Source organism: Manis javanica, chromosome 3 (genome assembly GCF_040802235.1).
Source record: "Manis javanica isolate MJ-LG chromosome 3, MJ_LKY, whole genome shotgun sequence".
In the NCBI taxonomy this organism is placed as follows: domain Eukaryota; kingdom Metazoa; phylum Chordata; class Mammalia; order Pholidota; family Manidae; genus Manis; species Manis javanica.
In genome coordinates this window covers 137,973,739-137,989,425 of record NC_133158.1, presented here as the reverse complement: position 1 = coordinate 137,989,425, position 15,687 = coordinate 137,973,739, and positions in this window count along the sequence as shown.

Here is a 15,687-nt window from a genome sequence, read left to right as displayed (position 1 = left end):
ACTATTCTATACTCACAGTTTAAAATATTTTATGATCTGAATTCTTATAATCAAATGTTATTATGTCTAACAAAGTAATGTATTTCTACGATTTTATATTTCCAGTATTTTTATAAGAACCTATGTGTAATTTAGTATAGCTAAAACAAAATTAAGGAATTAACACTTATTAATATATATGAAACACACAGTCATTATATGCCCAAAAACAAAAACACAAAAATAAAATAGGAAAACAATAAAGGCAGTGATAGAAAGAAATATACCACACAAATAAGTTAACAACTTGGATTTTTTGTTTGAATTATGACTGTATGGTTATCTCTTTATTTTAAATCATAAAAGATTTTTAATGTGCTTTTTTTCCCCTAAATTCTGGAAATAAGAGATTTCACTTAAATAAATTTCTTTAGATTTCACTGTTGCAAAAAGATAGAACATGAAGAGTCATATGCTTCCTGAGATAGTACAAAGCATAGAAAATGTTGAAAGTCTATCTAATCATAATAGAATCTTTGCAAGTGATCATAATTTTGAAAATAGCTTTTTTCCTGGATTAACCTATACTTTTGAAAACCCATCAGGATTTTTTTTTCCAAGACAAACAAGAAGCTAACAAAAACTGTGAAAAGAAATTAAAAATCAGGTTGCCTTAGAAACAAGAAATACCAAAGAAACAACTTTAAAAAATATAATCACTATTATTTTGCAATAAATTACTTTAAATGAAGTCCAAATGGAATTATTCTCTTTAAAAGTGTTTTATTAGTAGTATTAATAGCAAACATCATTTTGTAAAATTTCAATGTGACACAAAATAAAGAAAAAGTATTTCAAAAGTTGGCTCAAAAAATTCATTGATATTTTATCAAATATATAGAATGATAACATATTTGGAAAATATAGACTTTAAGTAACTGAGAAGCATCGAAGATAGAAATCTCATTTATGCTGAAATTGCTAAACTGAAATTAAGGGGCAGGGGTAAAATGCAAGGAAATTAACTTGTCATATCTTTGTTTTTATTTTTATTGATATTAAATAGCATTTGAAATAAAATGGAAATGATTCTGACACATCATGAATTTGGTGTCTTTCTTGATTATTAAATTCTCCTGATACAGCTTCACATAATATAAAATGAAACAGTAACAATTTATGTGAGCACTCTGTATTTCTGTGTTGACACAATAATATTTCATTAAACAGAATTATTATCTTCTGCTGCCCTTTCCCTGACCCTCAAGTTTATCTTAATTTGTTTTAGATTTTGAAATAAATGGAATGCAAATAAAAAGATGTTGAAATATAGCCTTGAGTATAGAACATTCCTGTTTGCTTTCAATCCCTCTTTTACAAAGCTTTGTTTGGCCAGCCAAGGCTGAAAATTTGTCACTACTCTGAACTCCTATAGTACCTGATGTCCTTTTGTATTATTCATTCTGTAATTTTCTTATTTGTCTTATGATGTTTCAATAATAAAATCACATTAGCTCACACAATTGTTTCACATGAATTCACCTGGGTCTCTCCAATAACCACGGAGTTTAGAGAAGGTAGGTAGTAGGTATTGTTGTCCACAGTGTGAGAATGAGAAAATAGAAGTTCAATTACTTGCTCAAGGTCAATTGGCTTTTTAAGTTGCTGAGACAGGTCTAAAATCCAGAAGTATTCTCCATTGTGTTACAAAACATTGTAATATTATATAATTCTTAAATGCATGTTAAATCTTGGAATCCCTAATTGGAATTCTTAAGACCCATACCTTCTTAATTTTTAATTAATTTTTAATTTTATTAAGTTTTCTTATTTTAATTAATTACCACAACAGGTCTTAAGTTAGACTTTAGAATTATGATTCCTATTTTATGGATGCAGAAACTGGCACTTAGATAGATTGCATGACCAGCTGCAACATTACAGTGCCAAGATTATAGAGTCATTACTAAAATATAGGTCCTCTCACTGCTTTCCTATACTAGACTCTACAATGCCTGTTGGTAGGGAGTAAATACATTTATCATTAAATCCTTACTTACACTTTATAGAAAATACACACATAGTAAACATTCTATAAGCTATGAGTAATTTTTACTTAATGTGAAAATACTTTTTACTTACTTTATTACCTATAAATATATATAAGTATATAGATAAATAGCAAGATAAACAGACCCTTGCTATTTCACAACGATTCCTCTTTACTGCAGTAAAAGCAAATAAATTAAATAACAGTACTTGATATAAGTCAATTGTAAGAGAGGAAGAACACCCAGAGAAGAGCATCTGGCATACTTAAAGAAAAATTTACTGAATTTAATTAAGTTGCATTGAAGTGAGTTGCTGAATTCAAAGTACAGGTTACCAAATTGTTCAATGCTGCAAAACAAGACTGCTTTTCAGACAGAAAATAAAGAGTCACCAGGTAAAATGTCAAAATACAGAAAAGCAAACCATCATGGGTCAAGCGGTAACAATTTATTTTGATTGAAATTGACATTAGCTATTAAGATGATATTCTTAGTAGATGTGTCTGTAAGCTTTGGTATGTATACAGAATAATTAACCCTGGATAATTTCACAAATGTTTGTGGAGTGCTTACTATATGCTGAGTATATTATCATGCTATCCTCAAACAGTTCTGGAAGATATTAATATCATTTGTGAATGATGAGCTGACATTAAGTTTCTTGTCTGGGCTGTACGTCAGGGTGCCCACTAGCTAAATGTGACTATATGAATTTAAATTTTAATTTACTAACTTAAAATCTAAATTTCAGTTATTCAGTCACAGTAGCCACATTTTAAGTGTCAGAGCTCCAAGGGGAAAGGGTGTTCCTGGCCCAAATCCCCTACGAAACCAATGAAACTGAGTAAGTCTGGTGAAAGGGTAATTTGGGAGAAAGGCTTTCATTGCTCACAGCTTGCTTGAATTGGCTAGCTATGCCTGGCCCCGTCTGTCTCCTCTGGCCATCACTGCTCTCTACTTCCCACCTTCCTCTTCCAGGAGGAGCTCCATTGGTGGGCCCTTGGTGACTGGCAGATGCCAAACCAATTACATACCAGGAATGGAAAGGAGAAGAGAATGGCTATTATTTCTCCACCCCTTGCCCTGGAGGCTGCAGGAGGCTGCAGCAGTAAACACCTATTGATATGTAAATGGTAAGGCCAGGTGGGAGATTTGGGAAATTCTGCACTTTACCCAAAATCTACCCCTCCAGAATTCTCACCTCAAAATCTAAATGCACTTCCCACCCCACCACCTTCAGCAATGGTCCCTGTGCAATAAATCCAGAGCACTCTATTCAGACTAATACCATGCAATAATAAGAGAAATACAGGTAGCAATAAAATCATGATAATTCTCAGGCCTAAGGATGCAGCTGGGATCAAAGTCCTACACAGATTAAGTCCACACTTTTCTCATTCAACAGAAGGCTAACAGCTGAACGGGCAGAGATCTCTGTGCACACTCAGCAAGCAGCAGCTATGGCTAGGATGTGGACTCAATCTGCAAGGACTGTAAAAGAAAAGAAAATTATGAGTGATAAGATAAATGCTGTCAGGAATAGGCAAATCCTGTCCATTGGGTAGGATCAAGCAAGAGAGTGGTACTGTGATAGGACAATGGCAGGAATGGTGTCTCATTCCCATTGAGCATACCAGACCTTAACCCCTCTCCCTATAGGAGTTACAAATGGGTCAATATATAGGCTGTACAGAGATGCTCTAGGCCCTTTTTGGTTGTTTGCTGATCCACATGATGTTCAAAAAAGCAGCCAATAGTCCAGTTGCTGTGTCCACACAAGTAATGGTACACTGATACTCCTCTGATTTGGAAGAGGCCCAATTATAGTCTATCTGCCACCTGACAAGGAGTATTGGCCTCTTAACTATTGTCCCATCTTGCTTCAGGACTCAGTTTAAGTCCTTCTTAGATCACAGAAGGCACTCCTGCCAGGTTCTTCTGACTTCTTCAAAGGTCTTAGTCTGACCAGTGTCCCATAGGTCTTGTCACAACTCTTGCCCCCAAAGGGGCCAGTGACCAACCATTCAGTTGGCCTGGTATCATGTTGGTAGCCACAGGGTCAAACCAGATAGATGGCCCAACTTCCTGTGGAGACAATTATTGGGGAGGGATCCTGGGTGATCATGAGACATACTGCTTCCAATTCAGCCCATTGACTGCTCTTCCCCTCCCCATACTCCATCCATATTGTCTCAGTCGTAGAATGGAAAACCACAGCCCTCCACTTCTGAGGCTGCCCATGACTGGACCTGTCTTTATACCAAGCATCTTCAGGTATAAGGGCTTCTACATCCTGAAAAGGACTCTTGGTTACTAATGGCTCCAAAGCAAGTTCTTCTTGATTTACACTGGTGTATGTCACTGGCCCCAATAGGCATTGGAGTTCTCCACTTAAAAGGCCAGTGGAGAGGGCCCCAAGCTGCTGAAAATATGTGCCCCATTTGGCCAGTATGGGCATCTGTGCTATGCCACTCCATGGCCTTTGAGTGCAGTCTCACACCCACCCTGCAATAGGATAGGTGGTTATTACCTTGGTTGGAGCTGTTCCAGTGATAGACTCCATAGCCAGCTAGGCATGGTACACAGCAGCCAGTTTCTTCTCTATCAAGGTGTACTGGACCTCTGCTCCTTTCCAAAGTTGTGACCAGAATACAATATGTTGGTGGGTGCATTCAAGCCACTGCCAGAAACCCCATCCATGACCATCTTTGGTCACATAAACATCTAGCTCACAGGGCCTTGATGGGTCCATTACACTTGAGGCCTACATGGCCTTGACTGCTCACTTGGCAGTGGAAAAGGCATATGATATTTTTCACACCCTACTCCCATAACACCTGCTGGAGCTCTGCATATGTGTGCCAGCTAGTGGAGCAATTTGGTAAATCACTCTGATTAGGCCACATTGCCCTGAGGGCTGCTGTCAGCCAATCCAAAGGTGCATGATTCCATAGAGTCTGATTTTTGTAACTTCTGCCAGAGGGAGAGGTGAGTCATTAGGGAAGCCAGTTTACTCATTTCTGACCAAGACAGAAGAATACCTTCTACTTCTAAATCCTGAAGATGCAAAGGCTCGGAGGGCTTCTATTGAAACTGGGTGCTCGAATCCACCAGCTCAGCCTGGGTGTAGGTGCAGAGTGTGGAGTGCTTCATAACCCGGGGAGGGGGCTGCTCCTCTCCCTGGGGAACCCACAGTTGTTGCATCTTTATTTTCTTAACCATAACCAGATGCACTCTCAATACCAGAGGGGCTGGAGTCTCAGGAAGTGGCCTCGGCAACAGTTCTACCCTCTGCCCCACCCTCTTGTGCTACCCCAGCTCCTTTTTCCCTGACATCTTCTCTGCCACCTCCAGGACTGAGGCATCACCCCTTCCTTCACCTTCCCCATGGCCTCTTTCAGCTCACATTTTTCTGCTGCATCCTCTCTCATTGCTGGTATGTCTCTCAGCAGCACGATCTCAGTTCTCAGTATCTTTCATTCCTTTTTCAGAGCATCCCACAACTCATCTTCCTGTTCTTTCAATTGACACTAAAGTGCATCTCACTCCTTGATAATCCTTTCCAATGTCATGAGAAACAGCCGCCCTAAAATACCGGTCACGCCGTGGCTACTCAGTTCCCCTAAGTCCCCCATTTCACAGAGGGTTAGCTTCACTGACTCTGGTGTCTCCAACCTTCCCCAGTTCTGGGGAGAGGCCCATTCTTCTGAGGCAGTTTACTCCAGACTAAATCCCCACTGGGGAATCCCCAGGTGAATTCCTACCATATACAGAGGGATCCCTGGGTGAAGCCCCACCACGACAGAGGAGTTCATAGGTGTATCCCCACTATTTCTAGGGGCAGCCCATGCAAACATCACACCCATGAAGGCAGATTTTGGATTCACCAGTCCTGCTGACTCACACTGGATGTAGCTCTGGTGGGGAAGGGTGGTCCTGGCCAAGACAAATCCCCTATGAAACTAGTGAAAGAGGAATAAGTCTAGTGAAAGGGTAGATTGGGAGAAAGGCCTTTTATTGCTCACAGCTTGCTCATGAGTCCTTGGTGACTGGCAGACACGAGACTAATTACATACCAGGAACAGAAGGGAGGAAAGAATTGCTGCCATCTCCACCCTCTGCCCCAGAGGCTGTGAGAGGCTTCAGTGGTAAACATTTAGTACATATGTAAATGTACTAAGACCAGGCGGGAGATTCTGGAAATCCTGCAATTTATCCCACAGTGTACGATTGCCACTAGTGGCTGCCATATTTGACAGTACAGATATAGTACATTCCAATCATCACAGAGACTTTTATCACATAGCCTTATCTAGATCTCACAGTGCTTCAAGTACTAGGGACCCAGCAATGAAAATTTCAGCTAATTGTATGAATATGCACACAAAATGACCCTCTTAAACATTTCTTTAGGGAAGTATTTCTCTGGTACTCTGGTGCACAGAAGGAAGGGTCACCTCAAAGATATGAGCATCCAAATTTTTATCCACTATAATCCTATAATAGGTATGGAAGCCTCAGGCTATCATAGCAGGAAGCCCCAGTAATTGATATATAATCTAATAACTCCCCTTGCACTAATGACATAATCATTAAGCAACTAGCTTTCCAACAGAGAGAGAATTTTGCTCAATCATCAGGATCATTCTGGTCTGCATAACAGTTATATAAACTATAATATTACAATCTAAGTTTTCTAAATATCCTTGCAAGGCTGAGAAGTCTATAGTACCTGTAGACATGAAACAACTGCATGTAGAAAATCTATAGTATCTGCTAATTCTTACACAAGAACACACAGTCTGATAGCCAACTCTGTACCTGCTTTCCTTATACTCACTGTAAAATACAGCATGGAGACAGCTTCATGTGCCTGTAATTACGCTCCCAGCTTTCTAACTCAATAAGAAGTTTAGAGAGAAGCACTATTAACACAACAGTAATGGAAACTGAAATTAATTACCCACTTTCTCTTCTAAAAATATGAACAGATAACCAAGATCTTCAACATATGAGAAATTCAGACACTTGAACAAGGAGAACCAAGAAAAACTAAAAGAAAATATGACAGCAGAGAGATTGGAAGTAGAAGAAACAAATAACTTTAAAAAAATCTCTACTTTAGTCAGATATTATTTAGGTAAATATCTGAATATTTAGATATTTAACACAGGTAAACATGGAGAAAAGTCTTCAGTTTGAAAGATCCTTCCAAGTGCTGTGAATAGTGAGAAAAAAAATCATAATTAGACATTCTGTTTTGAAATTTCAGAATTTTAAGGATAATGAAATGAATCTCAATGGAAAAATAAAATAAAATAAAACAAAGCATCTCACCAAGGACAACACTGAGAAAATGGACGGGTAAGCCAAACACTGAGAAATATTTTATGTGCATATAGAAGTCTCAAGGAATCATATACAGAAAATGAAGAGAACTACAAATCAATAAAAATATTTAAATGTTTTTATATATTTATATAATATATAAATTTAAATAATGAGCAAATAATCTGAAAAGATAATTAATTCTCAAAAGAAGATATATGGATGCAAAATGAGCACAGAAAATGGTGGAACTCTCTTTTGAAATTCTCCTTCAGTAACATAGCATGCCCACCTCTTCAGCATTTTTTTTATCTCTTTTCTACTTTTATCTTTGTAGGAGTATGTGCGTGGATTATATTGTGCTCTGAGCACTTTCCTTGTGATAATCACTTAATGTTGTTCTGGGTACTGCTGGGGGCAGGGAGGGTGTTTACTTAATTATTTGTCTTTTTTACCGATCACCCTTTCTAATCTGAGATTTCAAATCTACCCTAATCTAATCAATATGCTGTCCTTTCTGCCACTGTCTATATAAATTCAAAACTGAACAACTGAAGTAAATGGTATAGCAAGTAAAAGAACTCTCCATGGTGAATGAGGAAATTAAACAATATGAAGACCAAGAAAAACACTCTTAGCTGATACCTGAAGGGATAATGAGGAAATATTTGTATGTTGACAATTTTTGCCTTGTTATATGAATTAAAAAAAACAATAACATTTTTCCAAGTGGTGTGATTTCATCAACAAGTTTACTTGCTACAAAAGCAGCCACAGAACCAGCAGAGGGTTGATTTCATCCATTTAGGTTGCAACCAGAATAACAGATGGAGAGATAGTAATAGGAACTGGAGATGTTTTGCAATGGAATTGATTCTAAGGTAGACAATTAATATCAGAAAATATTAAGACTAAACATAAATCAGACATACAAGTCAAGACTAGGAAAAAATCAAGTATTGAAAAGGAGAGAAAAGTAAGTAAATATAAATTTAAGAATTCAGTAATGAACCAGCTATACTAGACCACAGAATTTTTTTTTAATTGGCATATCTAAAAATGTTGACCAAGAGATAAAGGGAGAGAAAACACAAAAAAACACTAGATATATTAAAAAATCTACAACTGAGTAAGAGGACATTAAAATATTAAAGGATATTTCCACATACAACTTTATTACACTAAATTATAAAATTTTATTGGAAGAAAAAATTTGACTCATGAATCAAAAACATGATCAGGACAAAAAGCATAGTGAAAAAGCATAACAAAACCATCATGCTTGGATAATTTTACAGTGAATTCTGTCAAAAATTTAAATAATATTGGCATTATTTAAATTGCTCCATTATAAAAAATTGGAATATTTCCAAATTAATTATATGAAGCCAGGTCAATACCATAATTAAGATCATACAGAAAAAGCACAAATAAAAACCTTATCTGTGGCTCAGTGTGATTTATAAATGTACATGTAAAGACTTAAATTAAAATATTAGCAAATCCAACACAGCAATTTATCAAATCATTAACGTATCTTGTATAAATAAAATCTAACCGAGCAATGCAAAATTGAGTCAACATTTGGATAGATAATAATGTTATGATGTATTATGTTAAGAGACTAAAAAATAAGAACCAAATTATCAGCTTCATAGATGAGGCAAAAGATATAGTAGAAAACACCATCAATTTCCAATTTAAAAAAAGAGGTTTTAGCAATCTGGGAATGGAAGGCACTTTCCTAATTTGATCAAAAGCATGTATTGAAACCTAACATTATACACCATCTTTAGCAGGAAGATCCTGGACAGTTCCATTAAGGGATCCTAGTTGCTGGCATCACTAGAGGTTATTAAAGAATAGTCTTATCAGCATTTAGCACTAAAGACTTGTTCTGTGCATTAGATATTCATAGTTTCTTCCCATTCACACTTAAATCACTTTCTCATTCTGATGGTTAAATGTGTGGTACTATACTAAACTTTACACTTCTTTGTGTTATCTACATGGATCAATACAAAATGATTAAGGACATAGCAAAATGTTTTGCTTTGATACTCAGAGTAAAGCAATTCTATAATATTTATTTCCACTATGAATGTCTGTCCTCTGCACCTTATTGTACATTGTGGCACATTTGAATGCCCCTCAAATTAACTCTTACTAATGCTTGCCACTATGTCTCAGAGAAAACTTCTGCTCCTTATGAGTCTCTGAGCACATCAAATTTATTCTACACACTTTAGGGACTACATTAAAAAACTAAATAATATAATACATTTTATTGCATATGTACAATTATTTTACCTTTTAATTTTCTACCTTGAACTAGATTCATTTATTCATAAACATTTACTGAATTCTACTGTAAGTCAGGCTTTGGGTTCATTGCTGTTGATGCAAAAATTATTAAGCCTCAGAATAACAGTTTAATGGTGGAAGAATTCAAGTAAATAAGCAAAATGTAATACTTTCATATTTTAAAAGCAGAATAAATTATATGTAAGAGATATGAATAAGTTGCAATAGATAGGCATGAGAAATTTAAAATACATCCTTTTTAGGCTTTACAATACCTGGTATACTAGGGAGTGTAGTTATTTTAGCTCAGTAGCTACCAACTACTTTTGTACAATTACTTCACATCAGGTCATTATGTATTTAATAGGTCTCTTGAAATTGACCTGGAAATGTCAGAAAACCTAATCTTCTCCTCCCTCAGTTGTTCTTGTTCTCATTAAATCTTACCAATCCTGAGGAATCTTCAGTAATTCCACTTATTTACCAGAAACAATCAGATTCATATCACTATCTCTTATTGGTTCTACCTCTAAAATATATCTGCTTAAATTTCCTTTCATCCTTTTCATTTGCTACTTAGTTCAACCCACCATGAGATACCTTGGCTCTCCTACAGTCAGCAATGTCCTCTCTCTGTTCCCACTTTTAATCCCCAGCCATGGCACAAACATACTCTCAAAGCAGCCAAAGGTCTATTTAAAATGCTCCTCTGCCTAAAATATCCAGTGGCTAACCATCACACTTAGATAATACAAAAATTCTTAGCACAGACACAATTATTTTATCTGACTAAACCAACCTCAGGCAATTTGTAATGCATATTCTTTCCACCTGGAATTTTCTTCCCTGAGATGTTCTCATGCTTGATGTTTCCTCATCAGTATTACTTTCTCAAGGAGGATTCCTTTGCCCTAATCCTGATCTCACCCTATGATTTTCTATCCCATTATCTCATTTTACTTTTTTTCCATCATACTTTTCAGAATCGGAAATAATCTTAATTTTTTTGTATACTTGATTTCCATCTGCTTGCTCTAATATTCACAGTACATAGGACATTAATGAGCATGTTATTTTAGCTCAGTGGTTAGCTACTACTATTTACTTTATACCTACATGCTGCCATGAATTTAAATCTCACAAGAGTGGAAAGTAGGTTTTCTATCCTAAAACATCCAAAACAGAATCCCTGATACATTTTCCTTCTTTCCATTTCCCACAAATACTTCATGCTTAGAAAAAAGTGTCTGGTACAGAGAAGTTCCATTAACAAAAAATTGAACAAATGATTAAAGAAGGAAATGAATGATGACCCTTATGATCAGTACAAGTAGCACTATTGTACTAGTCAGGTCAACTTAGTTAAAAGGCAGTTTTGGACTAAAGACAATTAATTCTACTTAATTTTTCTTAACTCTATCATGCTACAAACATACTAAAACAACAAGGAAGGTCACTATAAATATCAACTGTTCTCATTTCCATTTCCTGTTGATCTTCATCTTCAAGAAGATACAAAGTTCTATATTTGTAATCATAGTCATTAAGAGGAAAAAGCATATACCTTTACATTATTTTATACTTTAAAGTATAATTTATAATGTAAATTAAAAATATAATTGAGATGACTTCATAATTCTAATTTAAATAGATGTGAAATATTAAATAGTTGTCCCAGAAGTTTCTGTACTCTTGATGGATATTTTGATTATTAGCAATATTGAAAACAATGGATGATACTTAAGTATAAATCTTCCTTTCCTATAGCTTTTAGTTGGCCTAGTCATAGTATTTGATTCTATAATTATATTAGTCAATCAAAGGTTATAAATGATTTTATGACTCAATATTTATTACAACAGAGGTAGAAAACATCACAAAATTTGTTTCATCATTAGGACAGAACCTGGTATATGCAAACATCCAATGGATGTATAATTAATGCATTAAAGAGTGAAAGCTACCTAAATTTTTTCCACAGATGCATGCTAATAAATACTACAAATCAATATCAACTGATACTTAATATTTTTTTAATGTAAAATGTATCTGATTGATTTTGTTATATTTGGTCAAATATTTTTCAATATTGAATATTCAATACTGCTTTTATATATGACAAGTAAAATCTTACCTGGAAACCTGCATCTCCATGGTTATCATATTTTTCAATGCCTTCTTCAGATTTTTCTAGCTCACTTCCAGTGGCTAGAAGAGGCTAGCAGAGCCACCCATGTAGGGAGGGCACTTTAAGACCAGACTTGGTCCCATAGGGATCCTGGTGGCCAAGAATTACCTATCATAATTTTCTAAATCACTTACTCTGTTTAGGACTAGCTGTAGTGTGTTGTCTCCTGGGGAGGTCAGCTTACCCAAGAATTTGAATTGGCATGGCTTTGTCCCAATTCCTCCTTAGAATCACTTTTTAATTATGCATTATGTTGACCATAAGCCCTGAGGATCTCCAGTCACCATAATTCTGGGATTGTCTTAGGGTCCTATGTTCTGGACCAAGTTCCAAGACCGTGGTCTGGTAAGTAGATCACTCTCACCAGGCAGTTTGGTATTTCTTTTACAGAGCTGTGTGAGACCCCCAAAATGGTGCAGACAACCTGATTTTAGGCGGCTTTCACATAATTCACAGGATGAGTACAGAGCCCTGGGTTACCAATGGTTCAACATCCTTGCTCTTCAGCTGAGTATCTGGGTCCCTGCATCAAAACTTACCCAACCATGCAGTAACAGTGTTGCCTCCTCCAATCTGTAGCACCCCAGGATGATGAGAGTGGAAGCAAGCATCCTTTATCTGGGTGTCCTTGTGATTGCACTCAGAGCAGTCACTCCACTGCCTCTGCTGCCTCATGATGTGTTAGGCAGTCCTTCTGCAGTGTCCATGACTACTTCCCCCAGGCTATGAAGACAGATGCTCTTCAAGCCCAGTAAGCCTTCTGACTGATATTCTTTCTTGTCTCCAATAGATTGGTGACTTCAGGCTCTCCTGAGGTTGTTTAAAGCCATACTGGAAAAGAGTCAGACACTCTTTGCCAAGTGGAACCACATTACACCCTCTCCTGTATACCTCACTATCTTCCTACTAGGGTAATCGCATACAAAACCAGGGATATGGTCGATACTGAAAGAGATTACGTTTTAGGAATGTGTTTTTTATGTATAAAGAGTTCAGAAGATGAAGTTTATGCTGAAATCCTAAATGGTACATTTAACTTGAACTGAAGATGAATTATTGTTAACATTATCCTAAACAGGCTGGCTAAGTTTGCATGTTGTCATCATCCTGAAGTAGTTATAACTGTTAAGAGAGTAATTGGAGGCCAATATTCACAGGTGGTACAGAGAGTAAGTGTCAAGAATAATGATGCATTAAATTAATCACATTAGGAAACTTCAGAGGCAAAAAGTTTATATTGTTTCTATATGACCAGAGTTTAAAGAACCATTGCATTATGAGAACAACAGTGTTGCTAACCTGTTTCTTGCAGAGGAAAATATGGAATGAGCTAGGAATGGCAGATTTGATGGTACCTGAACAAAGAGATAGTTCATGGACCTGAAGAAAGAGAGATCATGTCTGACTGAACAATGAACAGGTAAGCAAGTCATTCTTCTCTACCCTTTATTCTATCTTTACACACAAAAAAATCGCTAAACTCCACAGGTGACCATGAATTTTAAACAAAATTTTAAGTCAAATTGTCCATATAGATGGGGTCCTGAAAAAAATATTTACTTGGGGTCTCACACAGCTGGAGAGGGCCCTTGTTCCCCTCCTAGTGCTTTCCATTTTTCTAGTTCTTTTAATTCACTGTCAACATTCTTCCACTGAGAATACATAAACCAATGACATCCTTCGACAATCTAAGGAAAATTATAAACAACCCCACAAATCCAAGTTAAACCTACAGATTTGTCAGGTTCATTATCAAGTAAGGATAGCAGCATAGAAAATGTTTATGGAATAACTGTTAAAGAAATTTCTCACTAATATATCAAACTTATTATAAAACATACAAAATTTGAATCTATTCCTTTAATCATCATAAATATGGGTGTCTATTACCTATCTTAAGAGACATAATGTTATCATGAACTTTGAAGTCTTTTTATGCTCTATATCCCTTATCCTCTCCCAAGAAATATATGCTTTCTGAAATGAAATACTAATATTTCTTTCATTTTTATACTTTTAACATCACATTGCTGAACAAAATTTATGTATTGTGATCATATGTTCTTCAATAATATGTTTTTGTCTGCTTTTGACATTTTTGTATGATACTCTTCTGTGACTTTTTTTTTCTTAACAATATATTTTGGTTGTTGATCCATGTTGATATTTGTCATTATACTTCATTTATTTTAGACATGTTAGATCTTATCACTCGACTCACATTTTTCAGTCCACCCTACATATTTCTTGCCGTTTTGTTTATTTGTATAAAATCCTGGGTAATTTTTAGATGTCTGCCTTTAAGCTGTCTAATTCTCTTTTTACATGGCCTAATATTTTCACCTTTTTTTAACTCATGTATTACATGTCTGACTTCAATCATCTTAATTTTTATTTGTAGACATTTTATTTGGTTCTTTTCCAACTCTGTCTTTTCATTTTGATAGTGTCATTTTTCTTATTTTCCTCTCTTCGTTTCCATAGTATCATTCTTTATTGATTCCTTTTTTTATAGTTTACAAACTGATTTTATATTTTGATTTGTAAATTCCCATAAGTGCTGAGATAAGGGATCTGATTGTTTTTCTTATTTTCCTATACTCCATTCATAATATTTTATTTAACCCCTTGTTTGGAATTTTTGTTTATGAACTTTATTTCTTGGAGCTTTTATTTGATAAAATTATTGGACCCTTCTTTGCTTTTTTTGAAATGTGCTTCCCTAGGGAGGTAAAAAACTTCTATGTATCCTAACTGGCATCATCTACATTTGCTACCAACACATGAGTTTCACTGGGAAGCCTTTAAAGTTATATATTTAGTGTGACTCCTAACCTTGGATTTACTTCAAAAACATTCAGAGTAAAAATTTTTCTGAGGCAATTTTTCTATATTCAGAACAGAGGCTGAGTCAAACAAGTGTATCTGCCACTTCCTGTGGCCATGCAAGGTCCACCCTGGGATACCTTCTACATATTTTCTTCATTAGGTTTCCTGGCTTTGGCAGGGTCATCACTTTTATCTCTTTCAGTCCAATAGAACCAGGCTTTGCCTTATTTTTATCATAGAAAATCTACTGAAATTCAAACTTGCAGAATAGACTACCACTCTTCAGTAATATCCCTCAGCACAAACAATGGTTTGGTAGCTATTTCCACTCTGGATTCATCGTTTTATCTTCTTTGTCCCTAAAGATTGATACCATATTCCTTTTAAATCAGCTGTACATTTTTAAACAATTTTTAAGCTAAAAATATGAACTGGTCTGTACAAAGGGTGTTCTGGTCATCAGTTTGTTCATATTTAAGGAAAAACCTACATTCTCACTAATCTTGGAGCAAGCAATTCCACCTTTAGCTATCTCCTTTCCTCTATGCACTCCCACCTGTTACCATCAAGTGCACATTTCCTAATTCAAGCTCAACATTTAAAAATCCTATTGCGTGGCTAATATGTATTTTATAGGTCTATATATTTTACAGGCTTCAAAAAATCAGTATGTCCTAGACAGAATTCTTTATTTTCTTTCCAATAATATGACCAACCACAAATTTTACCATAATGATAAGTAGCATCTCTCTTCCCTCTGCTGTTCAGATCAAAATTTTAGAAATTGCCCTTTATACTTCATTCCCTAGGTCTAATCCACCAGAAGACTTTCTTGTACACTCTTCCTTCAAAACAAATTCAAATTCCTATCAGTTCACCCTATTTATACTCTGACCAACTGTCCATCTGTCAATCCTAATTTCTCACTCTCTGCTTCACAGATTTTAAAAGTTTGGGCATGGTGAGCAGGAAGCACTGTGGTATGTATGCTGGAGCATGCAGAAGCTA